This window comes from Jaculus jaculus, chromosome 9 (assembly GCF_020740685.1).
Source record: "Jaculus jaculus isolate mJacJac1 chromosome 9, mJacJac1.mat.Y.cur, whole genome shotgun sequence".
NCBI lineage: Eukaryota > Metazoa > Chordata > Mammalia > Rodentia > Dipodidae > Jaculus > Jaculus jaculus.
This window is the reverse complement of record NC_059110.1, coordinates 89,993,776-90,020,178: the sequence shown is the minus strand read 5'-3', so window position 1 is coordinate 90,020,178 and position 26,403 is coordinate 89,993,776. Positions and strand designations below refer to the sequence as shown.

Below are 26,403 nucleotides of genomic sequence, written 5' to 3'. Positions count from 1 at the left end.
TAAGCAGCTGCATGTGGCCACACACATCTGTAATCCCAGTACTATAGGAAGAGACCTGAGAATCATCAGAGCTTGCAAAACAAAATGGCAAACTCCAGTGTCAATGAGAGACCCCAAGTCAAATAAGTACAAGCAGACAAGTGATAGAGCAGGACACCTGACATTGCACTTAGCTCTGTAGGTGAGAGCACCCCACCACAGGTGAGGGCACAAGGCATCACATAAGTACATACATGAACATGCACCACACTATAAACACACAGACCCACAAGCAAAAAAGCATAAAACCACTAAATGTTTATATTTTTTAAATTATTACCAGGGCTGGAGAGATGGCCCACAGCTAAAGGTACTTGCTTACAAACCCTGGCAACCTGGGTTCGTTTCCTCAGTACCCATGTAAAGCCAGGTGCACAAAGTAGTGTATGTCTGGAGTTCCTTTGCAGTGGCACTAGGCCCTGGCATGCACATTACACACACACACACACACACACACACACACACACACACACACAGCTTACAAATAAATAAAAGTATAAAAATATTAAAAAATTAAAATTTAAAAATTAAGCTATTACCAATAAAAGTGCAAAACAAACATCTCCTGCTGCTCCAGCAAAGAGATGCCAAGGGTGAGGTGTGGCCTAAAGGGAGGAAGCAAGGAATGAAAGAAACAATGGGAATTAGAAATAAGATTAGACTTGGCCAGGGACCAGGCTCTGTTTATGACCACTACTCAGGGGTCCTAGGAACTGTCAGTCATCCTAAACAATTATTTTTAGTTACTATAAGAAGTTTGGCTGGGCATGTTGGTGCATGCCTTTAATCCCCAACACTCAGGAGGCAGAGGTAGGAGGATCACTGTGAGTTTGAGGCCACCCTCCGACTACATAGTGAATTCAAGGTCAGCCTGAGCTAAAGAGTGAGACTCTACCTTGAAGAAAAAAAAATAAGAAGAAGATTGTAGAAAGGCCTTACCTGTCCCTTCTCAGATAGGAAACCCCATGTACAAGAGAAGGCTTCTTCATAACAAACTCAACCTATTATATATATATATATATTCAGACCTATCTGCTATGACAGGAACACAGAGAAAAACGATGAAGGTTTTCAGTGTGACTAAGCCGGGTCCAGAATTCAACAGTCATGAGTGCTGTCTCCTGTGAGCAGTGTACCAGGTCGCTTCTGTCCCTCTGCAGTTTGTCTGACAGCCCAGAAACACCACTTCTTGGGACAGAGTGCTCTCAGAAGATGTTCAGGATACAGGGGCTTCCCTGGCTGTACTTGCCTTTATGGTGGGGGAATTTTCTGGAAATTTTTGTGTAGATCAAAGCTACATATTAGCTTTATGACATATTATGCAGCATGTCCTTTCGTGTTGAAAGAGTAAATACAAAATTACTTCTTGTCGGGCATCATGGCACATGCCTTTGATCCCAGAACACTTGAGGAGCAGAGGTAGGTGGATCACTATTGAGTTTGAGGCCAGCCTGAGACTACAAAGTGAGTTCCAGGTCCACATAGGCTAGAGTGAGACTCGATCTCACCCTCCAAAAAAGAAGTACATATTTTCAGCCTCTCCACAGGTAGATAATGTCTATTTAGAGTATAATGTGACCTTTTTTTAAGGCTAGAGCATTAAACTTTTGAATATAGGTTAAAATGGAGCAATGGAGCTACTGACAGGCATACATCAAATGATTAGTGAACAGTACCCTGGTTTGTGCTATCCATTGGATTTTTTTAGTAATGTGAGTGCCAGCTATAACTTTCTAATGGGATTTTTTTTAATTTTTGTAAAATTCATTTTTATTTATTTATTTGAGTGTGACAGAAAGAGTCAGAGAGAGAGAGAGAGAATAGGCACACCAGGGCCTCCAGCCACTGCAAACAAACTCCAGACACATGCGCCCCCTTGTGCATCTGGCTAACGTGGGTTCTGGGGAATCAAGCCTTGAACTGGGGTCCTTAGGCCTCACAGGCAAGTGCTTAACCACTAAGCCATCTCTTCAGCCCTCTAATGGGATTTTTTTTTAACTAAAAATTTTTATTAACATTTTCCATGATTATAATATATATCCCAAGGTAATTCCCTCCCTCCCCACCCCCACACTTTCCCATTTGAAATTCCATTCTCCATCATATTACCTCCCCATTACAATCATTGTAATTACATATATACAATATCAACCTATTAAGTATTCTCCTTTCCTTTCTCTACCCTTTATGTCTCCTTTTTACCTTACTGGCCTCTGCTACTAAGTATTTTCATTCTCACACAGAAGCCCAATCATCTGTAGCTAGGATCCACATATGAGAGAGAACATGTGGCACTTGGCTTTCTGGGCCTGGGTTACCTCACTTAGTATAATACTTTCCAGGTCCATCCATTTTTCTGCAAATTTCATAACTTCATTTTTCTTTACCACTAAGTAGAACTCCAGTCTAATGGGATTTTTAAAAGCTTTCTTGGTGTGTTTATTTTGGGTCCTATCAGCTATATTGGAATCAGCATTTCATGTACCTACCACACACTTAACCATGTTTGATTGGCAGTAAACACAGTTGCATTCTTTTTTTTCTCAATTTTTTTAAAATTTTTTATTTATTTATTTGAGAGCAACAGACACAAAGAGAAAGACAGATAGAGGGAGAGAGAGAGAATGGGCACGCCAGGGCTTCCAGCCTCTGCAAACGAACTCCAGACGCGTGAGCCCCCTTGTGCATCTGGCTAACGTGGGACCTGGGGAACCGAGCCTCGAACCGGGGTCCTTAGGCTTCACAGGCAAGCGCTTAACCACTAAGCCATCTCTCCAGCCCTTTTTTTCTCAATTTTTATTAACATTTTCCATGATTATAAAAAATATCCCATGGTAATACCCTCCCCCGCCCCACTTTGCCCTTTGAAATTCCATTCTCCATCATATCCCCTCCCCATCTCAATCAGTCTCTCTTTTATTTTGATGTCATGATCTTTTCCTCCTGTTATGATGGTCTTGTGTAGGTAGTGTCAGTATAGTTGCATTCTTACTCCATCACTCAGCTTGCATTCACAGAGCACCACCATAAGTTGGGCCATGTGTGTAGGAGGGCCTTGTAAAGATAGACTACTTAGTCTATTCTCTTTAGACAGCTGTTAATCCCCGTCTCTCAGCATGGAGAAAGACTGCATGTAGGTTACCAGGTACAGGGTAGAGCTAGTGTTTTCCCAAAGAAGAAAGCATTGCAAAAGCTTGGTGAGGAATATTTCTGGGGTATTGAAGAACTGGGTGATTATGTGGGCAACTGAAGGATTAGTAGCAAGAAATGAGACTGAAAAAATAATCCAGCGCTTTGAGCTTTATCTCATAAGTAATGAAGAAACAGTAAATATAAAAGTACCCAGTGAGATAAAGCCAAATAACAGATTTGCCTTACTGGTGCTAAGAATCAAAGTGTTTGTCCACCTAAGGGAAGTGGAAACTTGAGGAATACTAGTTTAGATAGAGTATCATGCACGCATGCACACGTTCATGCACACACCCTCACATGCCAAAAGGAAAACTTAAGCTGTGAAATAGCTATCAAGAATAGAAGTTAGAAAGGCAGATGCAACACTTACTAATAAAATCAGAAATTCTCATAAGAGGGAAAGCTAATAAAATTCCTTCACTTTTGCTTCCCTGTTATCTAGTACTTTCTCTCATCCTATGGTTATCGTCAATAAAAATACCTAAAATGAGAGCTCGAGAGATAGCTTAGCTGTTAAAGGTGCTTGCTTGCAAAGCCTGATGGCCAAGATTTGATTACCCAGTATCCATGTAAAGCCAGATACACAAAGTGGCACAGGCGTCTGGAGTTTGTCTGCAGTGACAGGAGGCCCTGGCGCGCCCATACTCACTCATTCATAGTCTTTGTCTCTCTCCTTCCTTTTTCCCTTCCCTCCCTCCCTCTAGTAAAGAAATAAAAATATTTAAAACAAAAAAAGAAGAAAATACCTAAAATGAGAAGAATCTAGATGTTTGCCCTCAGGGTCAGCAAGGAAGCAAGAGGCTATCAGTCTTCTCTGTAGCCACTTTAGAGAGAGAAGATCCCTAGGAGCAAAGTAAATGATGGGATATTAATTGTGGCAGAGAAGCTAAGTAGGGATTGTTTATCTTTTGGTCTGTCCAGCAACCTCTTCTTTCAGTGATTTCCTCTGTAGTATATCTGTGTGGCTTTGCCAGTGGCACCATATTTTTGCCTTGCCTGACCCAAAAAGGGCTAAATGTTGCAAGGAGGCCACCTGACTCAAGCTGGATCACTTTTCTCATCCTCAGGGTCTGGGCCTTTGGACCAGAAAAGATAGATAGGTCACCATCTCTCTTCTGTCTACAGGGCAAGCTGCACTGAGCATGATTCCAAATACACAGGAACTGATCTCAGTAGAGAGAGCAACACAGAGACCCACAGGGAGAGGCAAAAACCTGAGATGAAGCAGAGCCCAACTCCTTCTGCACCCAGATCATCTTACATGGGAGGCAGTCACATCATACCTTCAGAGTAGATGCTGTGTTTGATTGTAGGAACTTATGCGGTCTGAAGCTGGCCTATTATATATCAAAACCATTGATAGTGTTGTATTGCATACTTGTAAATTGTTGGAGGGTGAGTTTATATATGTTCTCCCCTGGACAGCATTTTAAGACATGTTCAGATTTAAAAAATCTAAGGCTGCTGGGTTGGTTTAGTCCTTTTATGTGTGTGTATGTATGTGTGTGTCATGTACAGATAGATGTGTGTACATATGTGTGTGGGGGTATGTGTGCGTAGATTTGTGGAGGCCAAAGGTTGATGTCACTGTTTTCCTCAGTGGTGCTCCACCTTATTATTTTTTAGTATTTTCATTTATTTATTTGCAAGAGAAAGAAGGAGAGCAAGAGTATGAGTATGCCAGGGTTTCTTGCTGATACAAACTCCATATGCATATGTCACTTTGTATGTCTGGCTTTACTTGGGTACTAGGGAACTGAACCTCAGGCTAGCAGGCTTTACAAGCAAGCACCTTTAACCACTGAGCCATCTCCTCAGCTCCCTCTACCTTATTTTTTGAGATAGGGTCTCTCACTGGATTTAGAGCTCACTGACCTGGCTAGACTTAGCTAGTACACACTTGGGATTCTCCTGTCTCCACCTCCCTAGCACTGGGGTTACAGATGCCTACTACCATGTCTGGCTTTTATGTGGGTACTGGGGATCCAAACACAGGTCGTCATGCTTTTAGGACAAGCACCTTACCCACTGAGACATCTTCCCAGCACCTGGTTTTAGTCTTTTAATGAATTATAACAGAAAGTGGATTATACCCCAATTTTCAAGCATGTCTGGAAATTATTTAGAGTAGTCAAGGAAGAACTCCTTCCACCACATGGTTTCCTGTGAGTGTCGTGCTCTCAGGGGGCTCAGAAGACCATGTATCCATCCCACACAGCAGCACCAGGCAGCAGAGTGACTCAGAAGCATCAACCTACATTCTAGGTCAGCAGATCCACAGCTTAGAAACTGGAACTGTATGATTCCCAAACAAGTTCTTAAAATACAAAGTAATTGGAGAAGCTCACAAATTTTAGTATTTCCTGTGATAACTTTAGTCCATACTGAATTTTGAAATCTTCTTTCAATCATTTTCCATTTAATCTTTGATATTCTCCCATCAAATCTGCCCAATAACTATTTCATCTAACTTACCACATTCACCAGTTTACCATCTGAGTTTATTTCTTCCCCCACCCCTGAGGCTGACCTCAAACCCATGGCAATCCTCCTATCTCTGCCTCCCGAGTGCTGGGATTAAAGGCATGTACTGCCACACCCGGCTTAAGTTTATCTCATCTAACCTACCAAATTCAACAATTTATCGCTCTTTTCACATGTGTACAACAAATTAATTAAGTAAGGCAGTAATTAATAGTTTTTGACGGTTTCTACAAAGTTCATTTTTCATTTGTTCTCATAACAATAGTTTAAAACAGCCTATTTGCTACATAGTGCTGGAAGTAGCTAAAGCAGAGAAGAGGGAAGAGAGGAGCACCTGTGCCTAGTATACTGGCTGTCAAAAATGCTGCACTATGGAGGAAAGCTGAGGGCAGCAGAAGCAAGAGACTAGGAGGCCAGAAAGGAATAGGCTAAAGGGTGAGGAGAAAGAATAACTTAAGGCCCAGGAACCTTTAAGTTTTCACAACCTGGTCCTGACAGTGCATCGCACAAAAATTGGATAAGCAAAAAACAGCTTGATTAAACATGTAAATTTGGAAAATTAGTTATTAAACAAATCTTTGATGCATTTGCCATTTGGCAAGTTTCTTTCTGTCTATAAGGGTTTGTATCATTTGCATCAAAGAAAATCCTAACTTAATGAGTCTTAGAGAAAATAGCAATAAAAATGAGGAAGCAGCATTGCTGGTAAACAAAGATGAGAAGCCATTACTATTAGGAGAAAAGAGTATTGTATAAATAAAAGATGTTTTGGTATTATTTATCATCAAGAGATAAGTTTTGGGGGCTGGAGAGATGACTTAGTGATTAAGGCACTTGCCTGCAAAGCCAAAGAACCCAGGTTCAATCCCTAGGACTCATGTAAGCCAGATACACAAGGTAACACATGCATCTGGAGCCCATTTGCAGTGGCTGGAGGCCCTGGTATGTATGTTCTTTCTCCTCTCCCCCCCCCCCCACCCTTTCCCTTTGCTTCTCTCTCTCTCAAATAAATAAAAACAAAAATGTTTGCAAAAAAGAAGATGGCCGGGCATAGTGGTGCATGCCTTTAATCCCAGTACTCGGGAGGCAGAGATAGGAGGATCGCCATGAGTTCAAGGCTGAGACTACATAGTGAATTCCAGGTCAGCTTGGGCTAAAGTAAGACCCTACCTCAAAAAAAAAAAAAAAAAAGATGTTTGTGAAAAGAAAAAAAGTACTAAGGGGGATGTAAAAAGCCCAGCTAAGAAAACAAGAACAAGTGAATACAGTATAGGTCAAGGCTCCATGCCAGATGACTCACATCCAGGGACACGGGGAAATATATCCACATGGACCCTGTGCTCTCAGAAACTGAGCAGTCAGTCATGGGGCCGGGAAAGGGCTCAAATACTAAAGTCATCTGAAGATTCTCCTGATTTTGCTAATGTGAACAAAGATCCCAAAATTGCAGGTATTAGGCAGATGTGGTGGCCATACCTATAATCCCAGAATTTGAAAAGCATAAGAGGAAGATCACAAGTTCAAGACCAGCTTGTACTACATAGCAAATTTCAGGTTATCCTGAGCTGTATAGCAAGTATCTGTCTCAGTGGACTAGAAAGATGGCTCAGCAATTAAGGTGCTTGCCTGCAAAGCTTAATGACCCAAGTTTGATTCCCCAATACCCACGTAAAGCCAGATGCACAAGCCAGGGGTGGTGGCACACACCTTTAATCCCAGCACTTGGGAGGTAGAGGTAGATGGATTGCTGAGAATTCGAGACCACCCTGAGACAACATAGTGAATTCCAGGTCAGCCTGGGATAGAGACCCTACTTCGGAAAAAAAAAGAAAAAAGCTAGGTACACAAAGTGGCGCATGCATCTGGAGTTTGTGGTGGCTGGAGGCCCTGGTGTGCCCATTTTCATTCCCCCTTCTCTCAAAATATTGTTTTTAATCAAGGACTTAGAATGTAGATAAGTGATAGAGCACTTATCTGCCATAAACAAGGCCCTGGATACCCTTCCCAGAACCATGCTTTTTAAAAATTTCAATTGATGATTCTGATATAAATTTTCTATAAAATTCTAAATTTTCCATAATTTACAAATATTTAGAGGGATAAAACTATAAAAATCATTATAAGCTCAGGGAGAAGAAAATGGAAAAAAATCTACATGACTGTTTAGATAATAACTTGGATAAAGACTTGCTCACCAAATATGCCAAGCATACAAATCGCAGAAGGACTTGAATTTTACGTGATAGGGTAAGGATTCAGGATACTTGATAGTCTAGAATAATGAGAAGACACGACACAAGGAAGTCAATGTGAAGCTGTGCCTTGAACTCAACCTATCATTTGTACATGCTTGAGTAAGAAAGCCACTAGGACCATGTCGGTCCCCAAGACTCGCACTGTGACTCTCTCAGTCCAATATAGCACTGGCTACAAATAAGAAACCACCAGAGAAAATAGTTCTTCAGGTCAGTTTGTCTCCATTGAATTTCCAAAGAGTAGGGACTACAGAATTGTCTAGAATTTTAGCTTAGACCTTTAACATAGGCTCAGTTGTTTCCATATGAAATGCATTCCTAGCCAGGACCTCTGCAGGTCCCATGTTTCTCTGTGTAATCACCTGGCAGGTCTTAAAAAGTTAATGGGAGTTCTTTCCCTTAGATTCTTTTTGACATGTTAAAATTATTCTAAGCTTCCTTTCTTCACTGTCTGAAGCCAAAAGAGCTGACATTATGTCCAAAAAGTTGTTTTGCATTTAATATTTATTCTAACTTTTTTTTAACTTATCTCAAAATGTATGAAATGTCAGATTTTCTATAATTGTCATGTACTTTGTAACCATAAAAGAATCATTCAAATGTTATGATATAATTTTAAATAATCCTTTCTGGCAAAAAAAAAAAATTGGTTGCCGGGCACGGTGACGCACGCCTTTAATCCCAACACTCGGAAGGCAGAGGTAGGAGGATCACTGTGAGTTCGAGGCCACCCTCAGACTACATAGTAAATTCTAGGTCAGCCTGGGCTAGAGTGAAACCCTACCTCAAAAAAACAACAAAAAAAAAAACTAGTTAACCAGTAAGTTTATATCAAATTTTAATTCATGGTAGGACAGAGTCCTTGCTAAATGAAATAAAACATTATAGCTTGGTCTTAAGGACAAAGATGTCATACCTAGAATGTCATAAAAATGAAGCTGACAGACTATAAGCGGAATAAAAGATTAGTTATAAATGGAAAGGGACCACAGTTGTGCAGTGCTAGATGATTCAGAGAGCGCCTTGTTGTGGTGGGGGAGGGGACATCGTGGAACAGTTTGTTACCGGATCACAGAGGTTCTGGGGAGTGGCCAGAAATAACTAGACAGGTGTGTAGGTATAGCCAGGTGGTCGAGACAGTTAGAGGCAATGTAAATGAGTTGAATTTATGCCAAAGTAGAAGGTAGTCGCCAAGGAAAGCAGGTAGAATGAAAGGAGGAATCAGGATAGAGTCAGTTTGTTCCCATAGATTAGTACTGCTTGAAGCCTTGATCACTGAAGTTTCTTTTCTTTCTTTAAGAAAAATATTCTTATTTACTTATTTGTGAAAGCAAGAGAGAGGCAGATACAGAGAGAGAGAATGGGCATGCCAGGGCCTCTAGCCACTGCAAACAAACTCCAGATACATGTACCACCTTGTTAATCTAGTTTATGTGGGCACTGGGGAATTGAACCTGAGTCCTTAGGCTTTGTAGGCAAGTGCCTTAACTTCTAAGCCATCTCTCCAACCCACAGAAGTTTCTTAATACAGCAGGCAGTGGTTAATGCAGAGATACATACCTGGTAATATGGCCTAAAGTAAGTAACTACTGTGTGCTCAGTCTCAAACAGAACATCTAAACTACCCCTTCAGAGGCTCAAGGAACCTCATGGAAGAGGGGACAGAAAGAATGTAAGAGCAGAAAGATTGGGAAGAGGACTACAAAACATTGTCTTGCTGATTAAACATGGCCATTGCATTTCTATTTTGGTTTTTTGAGGTAGGGTTTCACTCTAGGCCAGGCTGACCTAGAATTCACTATGCAGTCTCAGAGTGGCCTCAAACTCACAGTGATCCTTCTACCTCTGCCTCTCAAGTGCTAGGAATAAAGGCATGTGCCACCACACCTGGCCTCTCATGGATTTTTTAAAAGAATTTAGGGCTACTAACAAAGGGAAGTTGTTCCAACAAATAAATTACCTTCTTACAAATGCATTATATATGAGATTCCAAAACCAGCTATTTTCTTATATGTAATTTCTGCCAACCATTACTTGTAATTTGGAAACCCAAGCACTCTAATCTTTACTTCTAGGGTCCCTTTAAACCTGTTTCTGAAATTCAGTCTGTTAGATTTATGTTTAGACTGTATTTTTTGTTGTTGTTTTTTCAAGTTAGAATCTTACTGTAGCTCAGGCTGACCTGGAATTCACTATGTAGTCTCAGGGTGGCCTCGAACTCACAGCATCCTACTGCCTCTGCCTCCCAAGTGCTGGGATTAAAGGTATGCACCACCATGCCCGGCTTAGAGTCTGTTTTTTAATACATGCATACATACATACATACATACATACATACATACATACATACATCTATCCCTCTAATCCAGGCTGACCTGGAATTCACTATGTAGTCTCAGGGTGGCCTCGAATTCATAGTGATCCTCCTCCTACCTTTGCTTCTCCAATGTTGGGATTAAAGGCATGTGCCACCATGCCCAGCCTATTTGTTTATATTTTTATTTATTTATTGAGAGACAGAAAAAGAGATAGAGTATGAGGATGGGTATGCCACAGCCTCTAGCCACTGCAAACAAACTCCAGACACATGTACCACTTTGTGCATCTGGCTTTACATGAGTGCTGAAAAGGCTTTGCAAGCAAGAACTATAACTGCTGAGTTATCTTTTCAACCCCTACACTGTATTAATATCACTAGTAGAAACTAATTCATAGGCATTATTGTGTGTGACTGTCTTCCAAGCAGCATTGCTGTTATTAAGTTGTAGCCATCTCTTCAGAAGAGGAGACTCCAAGAAGGAAGTATACCTTCAGCAAAAGACAAGGGATTAAAAACATCTGAACCCTGACCAGCCTTGATGAGTTTCTAGATACTGCCTGCTATCTTTGCTCTGGATCACTTAGCCTTTTTGAAATAGAAGCAGTAGGAAATCTAAGCTGATGTTAACTTAAGAAACTATGAGTATTCTTGGGCATGATGGCAACACCTATAATCCCAGCACTCAGGATGCTGAGGCAAAAGAATCCTAAATTTGAGGCCAACCTGAACTATATAACAAGACTTAATCTCAAAAACAACAACAAAAAAAAAATGTCAGCTTCAAAGCCCATTTTCTTAGACACACAGACTGCCACAATATCCTTTAATCCAAATTGAGTGGTTTTAGTATTGTGAGAAGTATGTGTCATGGTTTTGCTATGTATTACAGAATACATCATAAGATTAGAGTTAGAAATTCACAACTGTCCTCAGAAAGCCTTGGCAGGTAACATGCAGATTTCTAAATCTGCCCTTTTGTTACATCTATCCTAGACAGAGGAGCAAAAGGTCAGGTGACCCTGGTGCCTTTAAATATAGACCCTTGTGGTTTAAGTGCTTGCCATCTATCAGAGGGCTTGGAACCTGAATAACAAATAGGATAGAAGAACAGCCTTGCAAGTACTACAGTGTTCTGTAGGAAGACAAATACTTTGACATGCTTCCTCTTCCATCTCTGTGACTCACCCTGATCTACCTAAGGATGAGGTCATTTTATTGCAGTTTGATTCTCAAGTTCTATTAATGGATTCTCTTGGTTGGTAAAAAGGAAGCAAAGGGAAGGCTTCTTGTGTGTGGTTTTGAGGTTTCTTTCAGCTTTGTTTTTGCAAGTTCACTGTAGTCACATCTCTAACACCAGGGCATTGATTGACTAAACAAAAAGGTACTGCTGATAATATGCATAGTAAGAACCTATTTTTCAAAAAGTCCTGTTTTCTTTCCTGTGACCATGGATATGCGACCACCATGGATAGATGGTCACAAAGGGTGGTTGAGCAGAGAATCATCCTGGGAAGTTCTGGAGTCTGCATGATGAATTTATTCTTTAAAATATTTTTTATTTATTTACAAACAGAGAGAGATTGAAGAGAGACAGACAAAGAGAATGGGCACGTCAGGGCCTCCAGCCACCACAAACGAACTCCAGATGCATGTCCTCTTTGTGCATCTGGCTTTACATGGATACTAGGGAATCCAACCTGAGTCATTAGGCTTTGCAGGCAAATGTCTTAACCTCTGAACCATATCTCCAGCCTGATGAATTTATTCCTGACCCCTCAACCTAGCAGTCATTTCTCTGAAGGGCAGGATCAAGGCAAACTCCAAAGAAAAAGTAGGAATCCTTACAAGAGAATAAGAGGAAACCAAAGTTGGGAGAAGCAGACCCCCAAAGGGGAGAAGACCATGGTATCCACTGCATAAGGTAGAACAAGAAAGCCCACTAATGAGAGAGATGCTGCTTGCAATAGGATGAAGTGGTAAGGTGGGTTTCCGTAAGTCATCCCAAAAGTACTTTTTTCCTTGTATGTAATCACTCCACTGTATATTCAATGCATTACTTAATGAAATAAAATTAATGTAGATGGGACTAGAGAAATGGCTTAGCAGTTAAGTGCTTGCCTATGTGTCCTAAGGACTCCAGTTCGAGGCTTGATTCCCTAGGACCCACATTAGCCAGATGCACAAGGGGGTGCACACATCTGGAATTTGTTTGCCGTGGCTGGAGGCCCTGGTGCACCCATTCTCTCTCTCTTTATCTGCCTCTTTCTCTCCCTCTGTCGCTCTCAAATAAATAAATAAAAATAACAAAAAAATAATGTAGCTGGAATGTATAATAAACCTCATTAATTTCTTTTGTACTCATTTAGAACTTTCATCGGCAAGTGAAAGGCTATAAAATGTAAGACTTTGTAGCTCCAAGCTCTAGTTGATTTTTTTCTTATGGACTAAAGGTCAGTTAGGGTTCTGGGATTATAGTACAGGAATATGAAGGACAATAGCCTGCACCAAAAGGAGTCTAATTCAGTACAAATGGCAGGAAATGAACATTGGGTAGGGGAATACTGACAGGGGTATGAAGACGTAGATTAGTGGTTCCATGTACCAGGTCACGTGTCTAGCATGCCTGAGAGGCCCTGGGATCCATCCCATGAAGAAAACGGGGACAGAAAGAGAGGAAAATGAAAGAAAAGAAAGGAAAAAGAATGCTGAGGGCAAGTAGGAATACAAATGTCTTTACCTTAGAAGCTGGGGAATAAAAGAATACAGTTTCTACAGCTAGGTGTTGGCGGGGGGGAGGGGATGTGCAGATGTGCACACCTTGAATCCCAGCACTCATGAGACTGAGCCAGGAGGATCAGTGTAAGATCAAGGCCATCCTGTACTACATAGTGAGTTCTAGATCAGCCTGGACTAGCACAAGATGCTGCCTCTAAAAAATAAAGTAAAAAAAGGGACCTGGGGAAATGGCTTAGTGGTTGAGGGTACTTGCTTACAAAGCCTGCTGGTCTGTGGTAGTTCCCCACTATCCACATGAAGCCAGGTGTACAAAGTGGCTCAGGCATTTGGAGTTTGTTTGCAGTGTCAGAAGGCCCTACTGTGTCCATACTTTCTCTGTGTTGGCAAATAAGCTTGAAAAAAATTAAACAAGGAAAAGAAAGAAGAGTGATGTTATTTAATGTAATCAAGATAAGAAGTGCTGGGCTGGAGGGATGACTTAGTGGTTAAGCCATTTGCCTGCAAAGTCAAAGGACCCAGGTTCAGTTCCCCAGGACCCACATTAGCCATATGCACAAGAGGGTACACGTATCTGGAGTTCTTTTGCAGTGGCTGGAGGCTCTAGCGTACCCATTCATATTCCCCCCCCTCTTCCTCCCTCTTTCTCTGTCAAATAAATAAATATAAATAAAATATTTTTAAAAAGATAATAAGTGCTGTGGCAGTACTGATTATAAGTGAAGGCAAAGGAGGTTATCAGTGATGGAAGCCCAGATCAGTCATAGAAAGAGCTCAGTGGATAACATTTAACATTGATAGATTCAACAAGAGTAGTATAAGCTTGTTCCTTAATGATTGGAGTTAGCCATGAATAGGACTAAAAATAGAAGCAATTTTAAATAAGTGTGAAAGAAGCAGTGGGTCAAGGAACTTTTTCACTGTCTCAGCCCTCTGTGTGGGTTATTTTGTTATGAAGTAAAAGAATAACTTTAAGGGGGGGTTGGTTTTTCAAGGTAGGGTTTCACTCTAGCCCAGACTGACCTGTAATTCACTATATAGTCTCAGGGTGGCTTCGAACTCATGGCGATCCTCCTACCTCTGCTTCCCAAGTGCTGGGATGAAAGGCATGTGCCACCACACCCAACAAGAATAATGTTTTTAATTCCCTCCCCAAAAGCAGAGGTGCTAGATGTCAAAAGGAATGCTTTCTGATTTCCCAAAATTAATTGAACACTAGAAAAGGGGGTTGAAAGTTTTATCTCTTCTGTTACAAATAAGTTTCCATTTTAAAATATGCCAAAAGATGCTGGTGGATATGCCCCTGAGTGTCAGAAGAAAAGGTTAATTATTTTCTTGACTTGAAGACATTTCAGCAGTTCCAATTCAAGCTTTGTTTATGTCCTGCCATCTTCTAGAGAAGTGGGAATTGCCATTCCATACCTGGAATTTATAGGGGTTTTTTTTTTTTAGGATATTTGACAAACTTAATGGATTGCGAATTCTTGAAGGAGAAAGAAAGAAAGCTTGGATCAGGAAACAGCCCAAAGAAATAGAACAGCAGCAACAGGAATATCTAAAAAGTTCCAGCTGAGGATAAGCCACATGGAAGGCTGCAAGCATCCATTTCAACTAGAGTCTTGTGCTCTCTTTATTGACTGCACAGCTACCCAACAGGTTCTTTCCCCACTTGCCAGCTTCCTCACTGCACTCCCTCTCACCTCTTCCCTCCTTGCACTGTCCTTAGCCCAGCCAGCCCCAAAACACCTCTTCCTGATATACCTATTTGAGCACGAGACAGTGGTAGAAAGACCCTAAAAGCCAGGCCTCTAATCCCAGCAATCGAGAGCTGAGGCAGGAGGATCAGTAGGTGGAGGTCTTTTCTGAGCACTGTTTCAAGTAATAAATTCTCAACTGTGTGCTTTCTTTACTTTCCCTGTGCCCACTCAGCCTCATTGTTTGTGACTGTAACTTCTGATTTTCTCCCCCCGCCCCACTTCTTTTTCAAGGTAGAGTCTCACTCTAGCCCTTTTTGTTCAGGCTTCTCCCTCCTACACTGTTGCCAATGGAGCCAACCTTTCCCAGCCTCAGGTTAGAGCTACTGATCTTTCTCTTGCCTGTATTCTCTAACAAGTATAGATACTAGTTAGCTTGAATTCATGTAAGATCATGGATAGTATTAATAGACGTGTGTGTGTGTGTGTGTGTGTGTGTGTGTGTATGTACAAACATAAATGTGTTTAAAAATCCACCCAATGGGCTAGAGAGATGACTTAGCAGTTAAGGGACTTGCCTACAAAGCCTAAGGACACATTTAACTCTCCAGACGCATAGTGACACAAGTACACAAGGTTGCACATGCGTGCAAGGGGCACATGTGTCTGGAGTTCAGTTACAGTGGCTGGAGGCCCTGGCACACCAATTCTCTCTCCCTCTCTCTCTCTCTCTCTGACACACACACACACACACACAGCAGTCCATTGGGCTTGCCTCAGAAAAAAAAAAAAAAGTCCACCCAGATTTCAATAGTCAACTTAACTCAATAGTCAACTTAACACTTTAGACCCTAAAACTTGGCATTACAGGACCATTCACAAACAGATGAATCACGTCAAACTAGAATTTCAGTCTTAGATTTCCTTGAAATGTACATCAGTGGCTTTGAAAGGAGCTTTGAAAGTCTAAGGCGTGTCAGAAGAACCTTAGAATATGTGAAAACATCAACTTACTGTGTATGGGTGTTGATAGGAGGAAACAACTTTTTCCACGTCTTAAAACCAAGGAGGCCTGATTAGATGGACAAGTAGTGTTAGACTGTCAAAGGCTGATTAAATGATGAAGACTTCTGTCCTTTCTGGTGTTCATCCTTAGCAATGCCTAAGAATAAAAGTTTTATACAGTTGGGTAGGTCAAATAACTCCTGGGGACCCACCCAGTTGTGGGTTCTGCTAACCTCTCAGTGGCAATAGGTGAGAGATTCCAACTCATTCAGGATAGAAGTCACATTTAGGCAGAATTCACCCCTGACTGATGAATTATAGCTCTGTGTTTACGACCTCCAGAGGAAGCTAGTCCACAGTCCCTGGTGGTTTGTATACTGAATTTAAACATCCAAGGGCAGGGGGTAGCGGTGGGGGGGAGACTCAGGAACTTTTGTCCTATTTCTAACCAAAATTTCCTGTGCTCTGGTTTCTTCTGGTCCTCAGGGACTTGAGAAATTACTGTCCCCATCTAGTGACTCATGCCTACACTCATCCTCTGACCTTTTATCTCTCCCTCTTTCTTGGACCTTGTTTTCTGACTCCCTAGTAGATTTAAATAATGCATACTACAGGTCAGCAGTTGAGAAGTTGTGAAATGATGACTATTGAGTTGCATTTACTAATACCTGATTCTGTCAGTAACAGGGAAAGCAGATTTCTCCAGATAGGAGAGTTTCCCAGTCCTGGCTCACCCCTTGAGCATCAATGCTTTGGGAGAGGATAACACTAAGAAAGGGAGCCGGGCTTCCTGGAAGAGTAGCATTGCTCACACAGTGGGTGGGGACCTTCTCAGGTCTCAGTCTGGGGCAGAGCCTTTTACTCCCTTGCAGGGAGTGATCACCTCCTTGGGAAACAGGTCAGGTAGGAAGCAATGCACAGGAAATTCCCACGTGTCTTCTCTTAGCCACATAATAGCCCAGCACTGACTGTGCTTGTCTGGGAGCCTGTGGCCTTGGTCCCAGTGTATTCAGAACACTTCTGAGATTAGTCACTGCTTCAGAGGTTCCAAGTTTTGGCCTAAAGCAGTGAACAATGGAAGTGAAGTATATATTCTTTGCTGTCTTCACCCCTAAGACAGCAGATTGCTCATAGAATGTGAGGTCTTCTACACACGCACTTGTGTGGAAATAAACACAAGTTTCTGTGATACCAGGACAGTCAGAGGCTCTGACATAAAACATTATTTACAGTGCAGACCTGGCTTTATTTAGAAAGTGCCACGTCATCTTTTCATTATCATCTAGTATTTACAAAGTACTTAGAATATATAAATATTCTTCTATACATTGAAGTAGCCACCAGTATGACTTGAAGCCCCCAACCTTGAGAAGTTCACAGTCTAGGAGGACAACCTGAAAAAAAAAATGACAATGGTCTATTAACATGATGGGAACAGAGAAGCCAGGCCCACAGCTCTGTTTTTGGAAATGCCCCCAACCCGACCAGGATATACAATAGGGAGCTCAGAGAGAGTGAGGTACTGGTCTAGGCTCATCTGTGTGGGAAGAGTTAGAGGGTGGGGTTCAGTACAGCTTGTCAGGTACCTTCTGTATCAGTAACTACAGGCCCTAGACTGTCAGGGACAGTCCTGGGTCTTGTCTGTTGCTCAAACATAATTAATAGTATTACCTCCTTTAACTCACAGTACAGTCCTAGACAGATCCCATGGCCCCCGAACCTGTATATTGTGTAAAGGAGGCTGGTGGTTATTTAAGGCGAGGGAACTCATCTGATTTGGGTTCTGGAAAGAGAACTCCAGCAGCCATGAGGGCAGTTTGCGGAGGGATGAGAAGAAACTAAAGACAGAATCTCTACAGAGCAGACTAAAACTGGACAATGCTTGTCTTAAAATCTAAACATATTCTAAACTTGAACTCATATAAATGTTGGTTATAAGAATATCTGTGTTTCCATTTACAGTAGTTTTTTTTTTTTTTTGCATAACTTCTGAATGGATATTAGCCTTTCAAGTTCTTAGTAATTTTCAGAAATACCAGATGCCTGCTAGCTGTCTACCAACCTATCTTAGTGAGTGGGCCAGGAGTGGTGGTGGTGGTGGTGTCTTAATATCACAAAGGAGTCCAAGACGTAGTTGGAGAAAACCTCAAGCTCCCATACCCACACTCAGGTAGGAATTGGCTTGCCCTTTGCTAGGAAGCTGCTGCTAACCATTACCGTGGCACACCTTTTGAATTGTTTCGCTAGTTTTACAAACAGGTTTTACCAAGCCACCCACACTTCTCAGCATCACTTCTGAAACTAGTGAATGCACCTCTGAGATGGATGACTTGAATCTGGGTGTAGTCTCCAAGGCCCAGAGCTGAATTAATTGGAAACAACCATGGCCTCAGCTAACATGAGATATGCTTGGTAGAATACACCTTGTAGCTGGCCTTGTGCGATCATCTACTCCTGGTATGCATGCTTCTTAGGAGCTGCATGTACTTGACCAACAGTGATGACAAAGTGAGATACTCCCCCCCACACACAGTGGACAGCCTAACTCAAAGGGGTTGACCACTACTGGAGCCAAGCCACTAGTATTTTCATGCTAGAGAAGCAATGACTCTGAAGGAGGGTGGCCTGTATCTAAGTCTATCCCTGCACTGTACTCCATGAGATACCATGGATGTTGTACTCAGCCTTTGTGCTCTATGGTGGTTTGATTTAGGAGTCCCCATAAACTTAGGTGTTCTTAATGCTAGGTTCCCAGCTGATGGAGATTTGGGAATTAATACCTCCTGGAGGTAGTGTTTTGTTGGTGACGGGCTTATGGGTGTTATAGCCAATTTCCCCTCGCCAGTGTTTGGCATACTCTCCTGTTGCTGTGGTCCACCTTGTGTTGGCCAGGGGGTGATGTCCACCCTCTGCTCATGCCATCATTTTCCCCTGCCATTGTGGAGCTTCCCCTTGAGCCTGTAAGCCAAAATAAACCTCTTTTCCCCACAAGCTGCTCTTGGTTGAGTGATTTCTACCAGCAATGCAAATCTGACTGCAATAGTGAAGTGGTACTGAGGAGTGGGATTGATTTAGACACCTGACTTTGTGGCTTTTGCCTTTTGGAGCTGACTCTCAAGAGGAATGTGGAAGGATTTGAAACCTTGGCCTGAGATGTCTTAAAGTGCTATAAGTACAGCTTGATGGACTATTCTGGTCAGAGCTGCAAGACCTGAATGCAGTAAGAACTATGGACTTTGAGGTTTGGCTTATGAGGGTGAGAAAGAGCTGTGCCTGGACTGGGCTAGTAGTTTGTGTGAGAAGCTTGCTCTTGTGCCCATGTCCTGAGAAGTTGTGCAGGGTTGCTTTACATAGAAATGAACTGGAGTGAGCAGAGGGATATGGCACAGAAAGAAAAATCTTTGGGTGAACTGTTGCCCATTCAGCTGCAACTGAGAGATTACAACCTTTGAGACTGGACTAGCTGACCTGCGCTGGGCCAACAGGAAGAATGTAGACTCTTTAGAAGGAGCTTGAGTGCTCAAGGAGTGTCCTGTTCTTCAAAGTCTGCTTTATTCTCCACCTGGATTACCAAATTGGCACCCTACCTGGTATTGTGGAGTATAAGAAATGCAGGAAAGAGAGGGTCATTGAGTTTGCAACACCGTCTTGTGTTTTGGAAATGGCCATGGGCAGTGTGAAGTAGGTTTGCTGGATGCCTGCATAAAGACCAATGAGACCATGAGTATGAACCAGAGATTGCAGTGGAGACCCAGTGGAGATGCTGGGACCATGTGATGGCTGCTAAGGAAAGCTGTGGGCCCTGATGAAGTTTTCCAGGACTGTGAGCAGCTTAGCTGGAGGGGCGGAATTGGAATTCCAGAGACTTGTTGCTGGTTAGAATTAGTGTAGTGTTTGGATAATTTGTAAGGAGTCATGTATTGCTTCAGTATTTCTTTGCTATGCCCAATGCCATCTTTTTCAGCATGAATATTTATTCTGTGCCATTATGGATTTGGGGGAATTTTTGTGGTATTATGGCTCAGTTGTTATAAGACCTTGGACTATGGGGATGTATGAACATCATTGGAATTGATAAAAAACTATGGGAACTTTGAAAGTTGGACTGAATGCATTGTATTTTTGTTTCATTTTGTTTTGTTTTTGTTGTTTGAGGTAGGGTCTCACTCTGGCTCAGGCTGACCTGGAAGTCACTATGTAGTCTCAGGGTGGCCTCAAACTCTCAGTGATCCTCCTACCTCTGCCTCCCGAGTGCTGGGATTAAAGGCGTGTGCCACCACACCTGGCTTTGCATTGTATTTTATATCATGTATGGTTATCAGTTTATGGGGGCCAGGGGCAAAAATGTGGTGGTTTAACTCAGGTGTCTCCCATCAACTTAGGCGTTCTGAATGCTAGGTCCCAGCTGATGGAGATTTGGGAATTAATGCCTCTTAGAGGGGGTGTGTTGTTGGGGCGGGCCTATGGGTGTTATAGCTAGTTTCCCCTCACCAGTGTTTGGCACACTCTCCTGTTGCTATTGTCCACCTTATGTTGGCCAGGGTGTGATATCCAATGTCTGCTCATGCCATCGTTTTCCCTACCAGCAATGCGGACCTGACTAGCATGCTCCCTGCTTATTTGCTGATAAACTGAAGCTAGTAGTGCTGATGGTGCACGGCTGCTGGATTTCAGTCAATGTAGCCAAGCACGTACCAACAGTATGGCATACTATAGGTGAGCTGATGGCATCACATTTCATCATGGTAGTGCAGTACAGGTTCCTTCCCAATATAACACTCACTCAGCATATATTTTTGAGCTCATACCCAGTGATAGTTTGAATTAGATGTCCCCCATAATTTCATGTGTTTTGAATACTTGTTCTCAATTGATAGCAGTTTAGAAGGAGGAGCCTTGTTGGAGGAGATGTGTTGTTGGGTGCAGGTTTAGGGGTGTTATAACCAGTTATAACATTTAAATTTTTTTAATTTATTAATAAAAATAAAATCTTTTTTAAAAAAAGATTTCTCAAAAGGGCTGGGGAGATGGCTTAGCAGTCAAGGCACATGCCTGTGAAGCCTAAGGACTCAGGTTCAATTCTCCAGGTCCCATGTAAGCCAGATGCACATGTATCTGGAGTTCATTTGCAGTGGCTAAAGGCCTGGCATGCTCTCTCGCGCTCTCTCTCTCTCTCTCTCTCTCTCTCTCTTTCTCTGTCTCTCTCTCTCTTCCTCTCTCTGTCTCTGATAAACAAAGAAAAATAAAATATTTAAAAGAAAGATATTTAATTTTTTTTAATTTATTTATTTACAAGCAGTGAGAGGTAGAAGAGAGAGAGAGAGAATGGGCATGCTAGAGCCTCTAGCTACTACCAGTGGATTCCAGATGCATTCACCACCCTGTTCATCTGGCTTTTTGGAGTACTGGGGTATCAAACTCAGTTCATTAGGCTTTTCAGGCAAGCACCTTTAACTGCTGAGCCATCTCTCCAGTCCTGCCAGTTATAACTGCTGAAGTTAAGGCTCACTTTCTTGCTATGGTGTTCCCCCTTCTGTGACAGAGGTGATGTCCAGCCTCTGCTCATGCCATTTTTTTGCCTGCCTTCATGGAGCTTCCCTTCAAAACTATAAGGGTGGTGGTGCACGCCTTTAATCCCAGCACTTGGGAAGCAGAGGATCACCGTGAGTTCGAGGCCACCCTGAGACTGCATAGTGAATTCCAGGTCAGCCTGGGCCAGAGTGAGACCCTACCTCACAAAACCAAAAATTAAAAATTAAAAACTTTTAAAAAAACTCTAAGCTAAAATAAGCCCTTTCCTCCCATAAGCTGCTTCTGGCTGGGGGTTTGTCTCAGCAATGCAAAGGTGACTGAAACACACTCCTTGTTTAACAGTACTCTCTGCCCTATGGGCTCATCCACGAGCAAGGTAACAAGAGTCCCACCTCAGGATGCAGAGACAAACACACAAGCTCAGCTCATGTCTTCATTTTTTGTCCAGTGTATTAACTTTTGCCCACTTCCTCCTTTGTGCCTTCCCCAGGATTCTCTAAGCCTCAACCAGGAACTATTTACTTGTCAGATCAGATGCATATTGGGCTTAGTATACCACCTATCTGGTTTAATTTAAATGGTTTTAGAGGAGGCTATGCTGGCACATGCCTTTAATCCTAGCACTCAGGAGGCTAAGGTAAAAGGATGTGAGTTCAAAGTCAGCCTGGACTATATAGTGAGTTCCAGGTCATCCTGGGCTAGAGGGAGACCCTGCCTCAAAAACTAATTAATTAATTAATTAAAGGAAAACTATCAATTTTTTTGGAGGGGGGGTCAGGGAAGAGACAAGAGCTATGTAGGCCAGACTGGCCTGGAATTCATGAACCTTCCAAAGATTGGAATTACAAGCATGCACAATGATGGCCAACCTAAAAGCTACTTTTAAAGTACTTTTTAGAAACTATTTCTGAGGCTGCAGATGGGTAATTAGTTTGTCAGAAACTTCCTATGACTAAGACAATGGCCTTGTTATTATTGTGGGCTGATTCAATTTTAGTTCTCAATAAATGGGCTAAAAAAAATCCCCCCAGCTGTGATTGGGCTCACTTGAATTTCCAATTGGATCACTCCCCACTCCAAAGGCTCTTAAGGTTATTCCCATAATCTACATGGCGTGGCCTTGCCTCTTCATGCTGGTACTCCCCTCTCACCTGCAAGGTTTCCCCTTACTCCCTCAGTTAGCAGAACTACATAGACTGGTTTCCATGGCTCTTTGTTACAGCTTATAGTCACTGTAACTTTCCTTATGATTTTATCACCATCTGTATACTTTTTCTGTCTCCCCATAAGTGTACCACAAGCTCATTGAGAACTGGGAGCATGTCACTTTTATTTAAATCATCCTAGCACAGGACAAATAAATGGAAGGCAAGCAGACAGTGCAGCCCTGCTTTTACCAGAAGGAAAGCACACAAAATTTACCTAGTCATCCCCTGTACTACTGCACTGAACTGCTATGCACAGGGTGTCAGCTTAGAGAGAAAAGAAAGGGACCTGTGTCTGACCCAGGTTTTCCTGAGTGGATGACAAGCAAGAAGCTGATGGCAGCCTCATTTCCAGATTTTTTTTAATGTTTTATTTATTTATTTGAGGTGGGGGAAGACAGAGACACATGTGCCACCTTGTGCATCTGGTACTGGGGAAGCAAACCTGGATCCCCAGGCTTTGTAAGCAAGCACTTTAAACCACTACACCATCCCTCCAGCCCCACTTCCAGATTTTTATAAGTAATTAAAAACTTCTGGCTGGCCACTGGCCCCTGCCCAGCCAGTTTTGAATAACTGGCAAAAGGAAAGAAATGAGAATAAGCACACCATATATTATCTGAACTCAACTCACAGCCTCCTATTGCATCACAGAAAGACAGTGTTGCCTCGTGGGAAGGGGTTCTTCACACCATCTCCTGATTCCCAGTGGGCAGTGCCAGCCTCCATATCCTGCTAGTGCAGTTAAAATGGATTTTCATAAATTTCTGATGCACCACAGTCTCCCTGCGTTCTGTGTTCTCATGACTCCTTTAGCTCAGCAAGGATTGTAACATATCCAAAAAAATCATCCTTAACCAAAAGAGGATTTAAAACCAGTACATTATATTTATTACCTGGTAGCTCCTCTTAAAGTGACAGGTAGCCAGGCATGGCAGCACATGCCTTTAATCCCAACACTCATGGTAGGAGGATCACTGTGAGTTTGAGGTCAGCCTGAGACTACATAGTGAATTCCAGATCAGCCTGGGCTAGAGTGAGACCCTGCCTTGAAAAGAAAAAGTGACAGCAGCTGAAGGTATGACTGAACGGCACATTAGTGTAGTAAAGGGACAGGCAAGCAAAGAGCAAATCCCTATGACCTTGCAGCCCCTCCACATGAAGCAAAACTACAATGTCTTGCTCATTACCGTGTAAGACAGTTGTCACTGGCAACCAGGTGCATGTGACTGAGAGGAATATGTCTGAGCTTTAGATTCCAGCTTCTTGTCTTTTTCTGAGACAGAATTTCATGTATCCCAGGCTGGCCTCAAACTTGTTATATAGCCGAGGATGACCTTGAACTCCCGATCTTCTTACCTTTACTTCCTGAGTATTGGAATTAGACCACCATGCCCAGCTGACCCCAGTTTCATAAATTGTAGATTGCAGCCCTATATGGAGTCTCATAATTGAATGGGGGGGTCATGAAAAAACATGGCAACAGTAAAAGGTGTTTGAATGTACAATGACCAAAACTTCTGGCACTTGCCCATGTTACATCACACAATTTCACTGCATCCTTGGTTCTAAACATATAGCATGTGCACTTTGCACTACACACACAGTCACACCTTGAAGTGCCAACAAATATTGCCTGGAACACTTTGGCTCCGATTTGAGACTACATTATGAACTTCTGTGTTTTTACCACACTAAGTTTCCCCCTCTTATAGAAGCATGTAGTTTAATTTCAAAAAATGAGTACTTTTACTATTTTCCTACTATCATTCCTTAGAAATAAGTATGAAATTGGTATTTTTGGACTGTATAGTGTTAGAATGTTCAGTTTTTTATACATATTTTATTTATTTTCAAACAGAGAGAGAGAATAGGCATACCAGGACCTCCAGCCATTGCAAATGAATTCCACATGCATGTGGCCACCCTTTGCATTTGGCGCTACGTGGGTACTGGGGAGTCAAACTTGGGTCATTAGGTCAATAGCTGAGCTATCTCTCCAGCCCCATAATGTTTGATTTTTAAAAATTAGTGTTGGAACCAGGCATGGTGACTCATGGCTTTAATTCCAGCACTCAGGAGGAGAATTAGGATAATTATTAACCAGCTTGGAGCTACAAAGTGAGTTCCAGGGTCAGCCTGGGCTTAAGTGAGACCCTTCCTCAACAAAAAGCTGTGAGTCACTAACATGAGTTTCATTTTAAAAAAGAAAATCATTAGCCAGGTGTGGTGACACACACCTTTAATCCCAGCACTTAGGAGGCAGAGGTAGGGGGATCACTATGAGTTCAAGGCCACCCTGAGACTACATAGAGAATTCCAGGTCAGCCTGAGCTAGAATGAAACCCTACCTTAAAAAATAAAAAATAGGGCTGGAGAAATGGCTTAGCGGTTAAGCGCTTGCCTGTGAAGCCTAAGGACCCTAGTTCGAGGCTCAGTTCCCCAGGACCCACGTTAGCCAGATGCACAAGGGGGCACACGTGTCTGGAGTTTGTTTGCAGTGGCTGGAAGCCCTGGCACGCCCATTCTCTCTCTCCCTCTTTCTCTGTCTGTCACTCTCAAATAAATAAATAATAATAATAAATTTTTTTAAACTTTAAAAAATAAATAAAAAATAAAATAAATCATTGAATTGGTTTTGGCATGGGTTTAGGACAGAATTTCCAACAATTTCTGAAAATGACCCATTCCATTCATACCTCAGCCACTTTTTTACTACAAATTTATGCAAAGCTGCATTTTTAGTATTAACACATATAAAGTCAAAATATCAGGACTAGAGAGATGGCTCACAAGCATGAGGACCTGAGTTTTACCCCTGCACCCATGTAAAGAGTTAGGTATGGCCATGCATGCCTATAACCCTAGCTCTGAAAGGTGTAGAGAAAGCAGTCCTAAGGATGATTGGTTAGCTAAACTAACTGAAAAACAGCTTCAGGTTCAATGAGAGGCTCTGTCTCAAAGAAATAAAATGGAAGAATAATAGAGGAGGACACTTGACCTTTTCCTCTAACCTCTGTATACATACTTATGAAGCACACACATTTGTACACATCCATGCATATGTCACACACATATACCACATATACAAATATACATACATATAAAGTCAAAATATCAACTCTGAAAAATGTTGAAGATATGTGTCTTGTAATATCAAATATTCAGTCAAGATTTAATTCTTTAGGGCTGGAGAAATAGCTTAGCAGTTAAGCACTTGCCTGTGAAGTCTAAGGTCCCCAGTTCAAGGCTCAATTCCCCAGGACCCATGTTAGCCAGATACACAAGGGGGCACATGGTTCATTTGCAATAACTGGAAGCCCTGGCGTGCCCATTCTCTCTATCTGCCTCTTTCTCTCTCTGTGTCACTCTCAAATAAATAAAAATGAACAAAAAAACCTTTAAAAAAAGATTTAATTCTTTATCTAAAAATAAACAAGCATAACCATCTAATTAGTATGCAAATATTCTTTTGTCTTTAATAAGTGATTAAAATTATATGTATACCAAATAATTGCATCATGATTTATTACTAGTACATTTGATTTGTATACCTAGTTTATATACCAGTGTCTATAGGGTCATGTGAAAAAAGTGTTACTAGTGGAAAAAGTTTTAAGAATCTCAAGTCTGGAGATATTGCTTAGTGGTTAAGGTACTTGCCGGCAAAGCCTAAAGACTCATGTTTGACTCCCCAGATCCCACATCAGCCAGATGCACAAGGTGACACATATGCACAAGGTCACGCATGTATACAAGGTGGCATACACATCTGGAGTTCAGTTTGCAGTGGCTGGAGGCCCTAGCATGCCAGTTCTCTCTCTCTCTCTCTCTCTCGCTCTCGCTCTCGCTCTCACGCTCTCTCACTCTCTCGCTGTCACACACACACACAAATCTCTAAACCAGGTGTGATAGCTCACGCCTTTAATCCCAGCACTTGGGAG

General features: G+C 42.0%; 1 protein-coding gene across 3 annotated transcripts in view; it reads left to right on the top strand.

Moving 5' to 3' along the window:
• Myo1d (myosin ID) overlaps positions 1–26,403 on the top strand; it is a 394,397-nt gene that overhangs the window by 305,152 nt on the left and 62,842 nt on the right. Inside the window, exon 23 of one of the 3 annotated variants that reach the window (XM_045158231.1) lies at positions 14,476–14,992. The exons of the other annotated variants lie outside the window; for them this stretch is intronic. The gene's annotated coding sequence lies outside the window, so the exon portion shown is untranslated. Of the gene's footprint in view, positions 1–14,475; positions 14,993–26,403 lie in introns of those variants that run through there. 3 annotated transcript variants of the gene reach the window in all.